Raw genomic sequence first — 9030 nt, forward strand, 5'->3', positions numbered from 1 at the left:
TCTGTGAACTATTTACGCTATTTTTGTGGACTATTTATGCTATTTGCGCAAAAAACAGAACCACAATTTACGTCTTGGCTCCCACGCGAGAGAGGTTGGCCTGATGCATGGGCGGGGGGACGCACCTGACAGCTTGGCGTGGGGTGTAGGTGGGCGCACTGGTGCGGGCAACTTTTTGTTTTTTACATTCCTTGTGGACCTTTTCTCTTGTTTTGTTTTTACTGGCTTGTCCTTTTACGGATTTCCTATCAAAACGCGAGTTACCTTCTTAGGCGAAGGGTGGTGAGTGGGGAAATCATATCCTGGAGGCGTAGGTGTTCCCGTGGCTCGACCATCCTTTCCCATCGAGATGTCTCTTGTTCTTTTAGGATTCTATTTTTTGATTAGGCCGAAAACACAAAAGTCGTTTTTTAGAAGAAAAAAAAACTTTTCTGAGAAAAAGTGATCCAGAGGAGTTCCCCCCTTCTAGCCCCCGAGGGAGGTTCGGTTTGGTGGGACAGTGCCGAGCCTCAGTTGAAGGTTAGATTTTTTATTTATAGTCAAAGGTCGAAATACATAATGACTTGGAATTATAAGGATAAAAAAGTGACATAGTTGTTCGTTGTTCCAAGAATCGTTGTAGATTTTGCTTCAGTCGTTGGATAGCTTATAAGTCCCTGGGTTGCCAGGCTGGTCCTCTCCATGCTCCATATGTTCCGCGTTGAGGCGTTCCCGAGTAGGGCCATAACCCTAGTCGACGAAGCTATAGTCATTGGAGCCGTCGGAGAGGAAGAAGTCACATACGGACAAGAAATGTCGCATGGCCCTAGGATCATGGAGCTCGGAGAAGTCTAGGCCAGGACCCAGATCATCCTCTATTTTGGAGCCTACGTACTCCGAGGTTGGAGAGGTTGCAACAGATCTAGTGTCGACGGCAAATGATGGCCTGGGAGTTCCTCGTACATGCTTGTGTAGGTGCTCATTGAATATGGGTAGCCCGGAGGATCGAAGCTAAACCGGAAGGTGGTGGGGTTGAACACCGACGACACCTCCTGGTCCGCTAGTGGAGCCGGCACCTCTCGATCCGCAGGAGGGGAAACCAGTGAGGTCGGCACCTCCTGACCCGCAGGAGGGGAAGCTGGTGAAGCCAACGCCTCCCGATCCACAAGGGGCCGGGGGAGCCGGTGGAGTCGACATTGGAGCAACGTGTGTTCATGTCGATGCTCCGGGTGCGAGGTTAACACACGACATTTCCCTAGCAAGGGAGTCCACATCGTCAACCTGCCTGGAAGCACCGGTTGGGCGTGGAGCACTGCCCGTAGCGCGTTTGCGGTTGTTCCGTGTTCGTCTTCTCCAACGAGAAGGATGGTGGTAGAGGTCTGGATGTCCCTCCTCTGTCCAGTTGGTGGCGTGCGATATTGCAAGGGCAACTGGTTGGGACTAAGCTCGGGCGAGGCAGTGTTTCCTCCCATGGCCGAAGCTGACTTCGAGCGAGGCTGAAAGTGCATTCATCCCTTTTGTTAGTTTTGGTGATTTGGATAACAACACATTTAAAGGTCTAACGAGTTTGTTAAGTGTTGAACAGGAAATTCAGTATGATGAACATACTTGAATAGTGTATAATGATCAGTGAACAAAGGTTCAACACGAGGTTAAATAACCAATGAGACAATGCAAATGGATATAATATGATCTCTATATTGGTTTGAATATATGGACAAGACCTAAGAAATCACTACATACATATGATCAGAATAGAAGATGAAGTGATTAAGAGGATTGGTCAAGCCAAAGTGAATAAGATATGAGGAATCGTGAATTGGCTTGACCATATTACTATCAGTCCATATATGCTTCTATGAGAATCAAACTAGAGCTTGATTGATCTTAACGGTTATATCTAGAAGACATTCAAGCAAGGTTCACAATATTGAAGAAATGATTCTCTCAATGGATGCTCAATATGATGTGACTCAAGAATGGCTTGATAGGGTGAATATAGCAAGGAAAGGGCTTCGAGGAACTAAGCGAAGGTGAAGGCCAAGCAACGGCTTGTGGACCAAGGTACCATGGCTAAGGTAAAGAAGAGAGTACTTGCACTAAGTCGATGAACTAATCAGCTATGAAGAGTTATAACATGTTGATGCATCAGTACGGTGACTTGAAGCCATGATTTGAACTCATATATGGTGATATCGTACAAGTCACAGGGTTTGAGTTGTGTTTGCTTCAAAAGGTGAGACAAAGATGTTTGTGATCCTTATGAAGCAACGCCATGGAGAAATCACACGAGACGCCAATTACTCAAGGAGTTTACTTAATTATATTTTATTTAACTTGAGTATAGGAATCGTCGTACTATAAAGGGGGGATCCAAAAAGAAGGTTGGTGTTTGCCAAAGCTCAAGCCTCTATTTCAAAAGCTATTTTGAAAACCAAAAATCTCTTGAACGTTCTATGGTTGAACGTTGTTAGGTTTGAGAAACTGAGAGTGTTCTTGTTGAAAAGCAGCTGGACTTCTTCAGCTGCAGTTAAGCTTTTCAGCTGAACTAAACTTTAGCTCAGTTGAGCTTCTTCAGCTGAGTTGAGCTTCTTCAGCTACAGCTTTTCAGCTGAACTAAACTTTAGCTCAGTTGAGATTCTTCAGCTGCAGTTGAGCTTTTTCAACTGAGCTGAACTTCAGCTGACTTGAACTTCTTCAACTGCAGTTGAGCTTTTTCAACTAGAGTTGAGCTTTCTCAACTCCAGCTGAACTTCAACTTCGACTGTGAACCTCTCTGACCATACACCAGTTGAACTTGCCTCCGGGCAGTTCAACTGGTCTCTGACCCCTCTGACCTCTTACCAACAGTCTGCCAGTCAGACTGGCGAACAGGTCGACAGAGTCGTAAGGGGCGGTTCAACCGCCCTCCAAGACGGTTCAACCGGTTTGGTCAACTTGGCCAGACTGCGCAGCAGTCTACTAGTTAGACTGACAGACAAGCTGACAGGTCTGCCAAAGAGGTTCAACTGCCCCCGAAAGAGGTTCAACCAGTTTTGGTCAACTGACCAGTCTGCGCAGCAGTCTGCCAGTAAGACTGGCAGACAGTCTACCAGGCTTGCCAAGGGCGGTTCAACCACCCTAGGGGGCGGTTCAACCGGTTTTAGACCGGGTTTTGGCTCAAACAGCTAGTTTTGAAGCCCCACCTATATATACTCACTCCTACCTCTCTCCCCACACAAGAGCACGACCAAAACTCCATTTCTAACTTGAAGAACACCTCCCACTCTCTCTCACACATCTCTTGCCTCTCCCATTTCAAATCTTTGGAGAGAAATCTTTGAGTGAGTTTGAGAGTTGTGGTTTTCGTGCTTCATCTCCAAATCTCTCTTGCTCTTATTCATTCAATCTTTGGTACTACATCAAGTTCTTTGTGGATTCGTTACTCTTGGAGCCTCTAGCTCCTAGACGACTAGGTGTCTCTTGTGAGTCTCCAAATCTTGTGGAAGACCACAAGAAAGTTTGTATTACCCGCTCGTTTGAGCAAAGATTAGTGTGTGGGCTTGACCTTTGTGGTCGGTGAAGGGAGGATTAGGGTTGAAAGAGACTCGGCTTTTTGTGGGCGCCTCAATGAGGAAGTAGGGCACGTTTTGTGGTGTGACCGAACCTCGGGATAAATCTTGTGTCTCTTGTGTTCTTGCTGAAAGTCGCCTAGAGGGGATGAATAGGCGAAACCTGAAATTTATAACTTTAAACACACACTACAAGTCGGGGGTTAGCGTTAGAATTAACTTCAAGTCCAAAAGAGAGAGGAAAACAAATCAACAAGAATCAAGGCGAGTGAACTAGATGATTTGTTTTACCGAGGTTCGGTTCCAAAGAACCAAGTCCCCGTTGAGGAGGTCACAAAGACCGAGTCTATTTCAACCCTTTCCCTCTCTCAAACGGTCACTTAGACCGAGTGAGCCTTCTCCTTAATCAATCGGGCCACTAAGATCCCGCAAGGACCACCACACACTTAGGTGTCTCTTGCTTTGATTACAAGTCACTTGAGAACTAGAATGAGAAAGAAGAAAGGCAATCCAAGAAACAAGAGCGCAAAAGAACATGAACACACTCTCTCTCAAGTCATTAAATGGTTGAGATGTATTCTAGACTTGGAGAGGGTTTGATCTTTGGAAATGTGTCTTGGAGTGAATGCACTAGCTCTTGTATTGAATGTGATCTCTGAAAAACTTGGATGCCAAAGGTTGTGGTGGTTGGGGGTAGTTGGGGGGTATTTATAGCCCCCAACCACTTTGGTAGCCGTTGGGGAGGCTGATGTCGATGGGCGCACCAGACAGTCCGGTGCGCCACCGGACATGCACTATTCCTTGTTCGGTGTGCTGCCACGTCACCCAACCGTTAGGGTTCAGAGCTGGTCGACCGTTGGAGGCTTTGTCCTCTTGCGGCACCGGACAGTTCGGTGCCCCTTTGACTCCGCTACTCTGACTTCTGACGCGGTACTGTGCTGCACTGTTCATCCGTCAGAGTCGACTATTGGTCCCAGGGAGTCGTTGCTCCGCTGGCTCACCGGACAGTCCGGTGAATTATAGCGGAGCGCTCCCTAGAATTCCCGATAGTGGCTAGTTTGAAGTTGTACGGCCTGGTGCATCGGACACTGTTCGGTGGCACATCGAACAGTTCGGTGCGCCAATCTTCAGCACACTCAAGTCCTTTTGCTCCTTTAAAATTGTGTCCCTAACTTGAATCTTTTATTGGTTTGTATTGAACCTTATGCACCTATAATTCATGAATTCTAGACAAACTAGTTAGTCCATGTGTTTGTGTTGATTATCAACCACCAAAATTAGTTATAGGAAATGGTTAACCCAATTTCCCTTTCACTTGCTCATTGTGTTTGTTTGTGTTATTCATTCTCTCACCCTTCCATGTAAGATTTGTTCATATCTTTTTGGTGTGTGGATTTTGAGAAGTGACCTTCTCAGATCTACTACTTTGAACCCTGTGGATCATTTAGAACATCTCATTTCCAAAGTTAACTGGGTGAATTTCGAGATCAATTCAGTTTTATATCTCATTGTTTAGTTGAGCTCGTGCAAACCAGTTGAACTGGTTTTACCCAGTTTGTTTCTAGTTTTTGTTGAAAAGTTTTAACTTGCCTATTCACCCCCCCCCCTCTAGGCAACTTTCAGAGGCGAAGTTCTCTCCCGAGGGTGAGGTTGTGCCTTGACGTTGCATGTCCCATTCGGAGTTGTTTGAGAACAGTGACCAGAGTGGGGGAGTAATGTCTGGTATTCACGGGTGTGTGTCATCATAGTCGGTGAAAAGTAAATGGGACTGTGGTCCCATTGTACTTTGTTGACTGCGGTATCACATGGAGCAGGTATTTGTATCGGTCGCATTTAATGTGCATGTCTTCATGGTTTTCGATAGCTTTGGCCGAGGCTGGGCTCGAGGTCGTCCTTCGTCCGAGATTCCCTCGGGCGAGATGGACGTTGCTTTTCATAAATGGGGTCCCTTTGGTGAGTTGAGGATTAGGCACAACCTTGGTCCGAGGATGGGCTCGGACGAGGCGTAGTTTTGAGCAGATGTTGAGCGGGGTCTCGGGCGAATCGCGATTCGACCTTGCTTGACCTCGGGGAGCATGTTTTTTAGTTTATGATTTCTTGGTACTTAGGTGTTAGGTGTGCTTAGGCGCATAATCCAGGTACCCCTAATTATGATATCCGACAATATTGTCATAGCCTCAACCTCAAGTAAGAACCCCACCAAACGACTTGCGTTAATTCCCTCATGTAGCGTGGCCGAATTGAAGTATACTGCATGAGGGCTTGAGTCGGCCGCATGTCGGAGACTTTCCACCATAAGGAAAGTGTGTGTGCCGCTGCCTTGTTCGACCTGGTGGAGAAGGAGGTCGAGTGTCGTTGGATCCACGTGCAATGGTCGGGATTAGATCCTAGATGTCGTTTCGGCTAAGGGTGGTCGGATTCGTAGATTTTAGATTCGAGGGCCATGATATGAGAGTGGCGTGGAGGGGCATGAGGCGTCGATCCGAGATTGATTGGCTCCTGGCACATACCGATTCGTAAACGTGTCGATTTAATCCTGGGCATAGAACTCAGATCGGACGACCAATCTGCGCCTCTAACCCTTCGGTCGGCTCTATTTTGCAAATGTGTCCTTGGACTTTCCTAAAACTAACTCGTTGTCCTTAGTATGTATAAAGTAATTACATTAGGTCCCCTGGTATTTGCAATATAGCCCCTGGAGTCTATGTTAAGTGCACAAATAAATATTAAAATGTGTCAGCTCTGATTTGATCCATTCAAATTGTGTTAGCTTCATAATAAAATTGCCTACGCATTAAACAACATTGTTTTATCATTTCACATGCTCTCAAAAGTAGTTAAATACATGTTTAACTTATGATTAAACTTGCTAATCAAAATCAATATATTATTTAATTTGTCTATAAGTATACTTTGACTGAAATAAGATTTCTAATCAAGATATAACTTGGATTAAGAATAAATTAGTTATTTCTTTGAATATCTTTCTCACATGATTTATATTAATCAAAATAATATAGCTTTAACTGTTTAGTCAAGTAGATTTTCCTAAAACAATATATTTTCAACCGTAACTCTGATTTTGTGGTTCTCGAACCTACGATCTTGTAGCGACGTGTAGAATATTATTATGTGGTATGTTTCCATCCTTGGTGTAATGTTACCATATCCGTTATTTGCTTGTTTGTATGTATTGCTACGCATAGAAGCGAGGTGACGTGGAACTTGAAGCCCAACTTTTGGGTCGTCATCTGGACTATAAGGTTATTGCAAGTATAAGGTAAGTTATGTCCTTGATCACTCTCTTTGACCTAATAATGTTCTGTTAATCATCGTGGCACTGTTAGGTTAAGCTGATGGGACCTAATAGGTTACCTAGTTTGTTTATCCTACACCATGCAAACAAATAAACTATTGGGTAGTATTGCTATTGCTCTACCTGGTTTTGGGATTAATGATACTTATGATTCATGACCATGTTCTATTATAATTTATTATTGTTGTTTATTTATTATTGTTCATGGTAAGATCATTGTGTTAACTAGAACATGGAGAACCACCCGAGAAAACAGTGCTATCACAAGGGTGGTATGGGACGACCTTGGCTGACTAATTAGGAAAGCTATTAGAAGACTATCTTACCCGAAAGGGGCAACTGCAGTGTGAGGAGTTGCCGATATAGGGAGGTTCTCGGGTCGATCACGTTGTGATGGCTTTTTGGACGAGAGATTCCTATATCGCCTCCTTCTCGCAGAAATCATAGCGGGTTTTCTGAAACTATTGGAACTTTGTAGAGGACTCGTTGTGGGACCCTGTCTCGTCCCCTCGGTAGAGATGAATGGTAACAGAACTTGTGGGTAAAGATGTGCAACCTCTGCATAGTGTGAAACTGATATATCATTCGCGCTTACGGTCATGAGCGACTTAGACCCTCACATGAGTAATTTATGGAATTAAACTTAACATGTCATTTGCATTGCATTGTGGGATTTATTCAGTATTGTGATCGATTATTTAATTGGATTGGTATACACTTATACCTATTAATTGCTAATAAAATTTTGGCCAACTTATTAAAAGCAATACTCAACCTTAACCATTTTCCTTATTAAACCTTACACTATATTTTTTCCCACACCTGCTGAGCGATGAACGTATGTGAGCTCACTCTTGGTAAACTCAAACTAGGTCAAGAACAGGTACCACAAGATGAGGAGCCTTAACCATTCTACATCGTCTCCCAGTCAACTATGGTTGTGAAGGATCGTTGTCGTCATATGATGTATTTATTTAGCTATTTTGTACAAAATCTCTATTATATAATAAAGATGTGACATTGATTTCTGTATCATGAGTCATCATATGTGTGAGACTTGATCCTATCACACATTTGAGACGTACCTGGATTTGTCCTTAAATCCGGGTGTGACAAACGTCCAACAAAGATCTGACGTCCAATGTTAAAAAGGCGACGTGGCCCTCTCCTGAGGCGTCTTTGTGCAAAGCTTTAATATATAGAAATCAGAGCTAGAGGTCATGAGTTCAAATTCTAGTTAGCGCAATTAAAATAAAATAATTATTGTTCACTGCTATTTTACGTCGGAGACTGAAGAGAGACTTAACGTGAAGGGATGTTAGAATATAATAAAAATAAATTGTCTGCTATTAGTTTAAGTTTTTGAACTGGTTGGTACATATAACTTAATATATATTTTTATAATTTAAAACAGAGGAGTATATTCTTCCTTGAAGAAAAGAGAAACATCCAAACATGATGGTCCCATACAATTTAAAGCAACTAACTTAAATTGGTGAACAAAAGAGAAAGATAGTGTTTACATCCAAACATCACTAATATTTGCAAAAGATACCGGGCAAAAGAGATCTGCCGGTCATCTATACTATACTTAAAGCACCAGTTTCAACGGTCGTCCCACACCATCTTTTTACAAATAACCCCTTATAGCTATTTCAAATTAACACGCTGCACGGCTATAGATGGCCAAACGGCGGCCCGACATGGACCAGACGCCCACGGGCCACATCTTTGGCCCAGACACGTCATGTCAACCTACTGACTGTGCTGGGCCGGCTCATTAGCCTGTCGGCCCATTTGATTAAATCAGCGTAAAATGTTAAAAAACGATGTATGAGGTGGGGTTCGAACTTATGCCTCGATGGAAGAAGGGCGAGAGACACTGGATGAAGCTGTCTAACCAGTTGAACATCATCCTCAGATGTTTTTAATATTGAATATAAATTGTATATATGTATATACATTTTTGTAAAATAAAAAAATATATAATCGTGTCGGGCCAGCACTACGGACCGAGGCTACAGCCCAAGCACGGCACGATGTTCTTGGCTCTTGCAAACATTAGGTCGTTTCTGAGACCACATTGGCGCTATGGACTCTATGGTGTTTGAGGTTGCTGAATTGGATGGAACAACAATGATTTGTTACACTAACAGTAAAACGAAAGGTTATTTGTTGGTTTTA

The sequence above is a fragment of the Zea mays genome, chromosome 8, assembly GCF_902167145.1.
Source record: "Zea mays cultivar B73 chromosome 8, Zm-B73-REFERENCE-NAM-5.0, whole genome shotgun sequence".
Classification (NCBI taxonomy): domain Eukaryota; kingdom Viridiplantae; phylum Streptophyta; class Magnoliopsida; order Poales; family Poaceae; genus Zea; species Zea mays.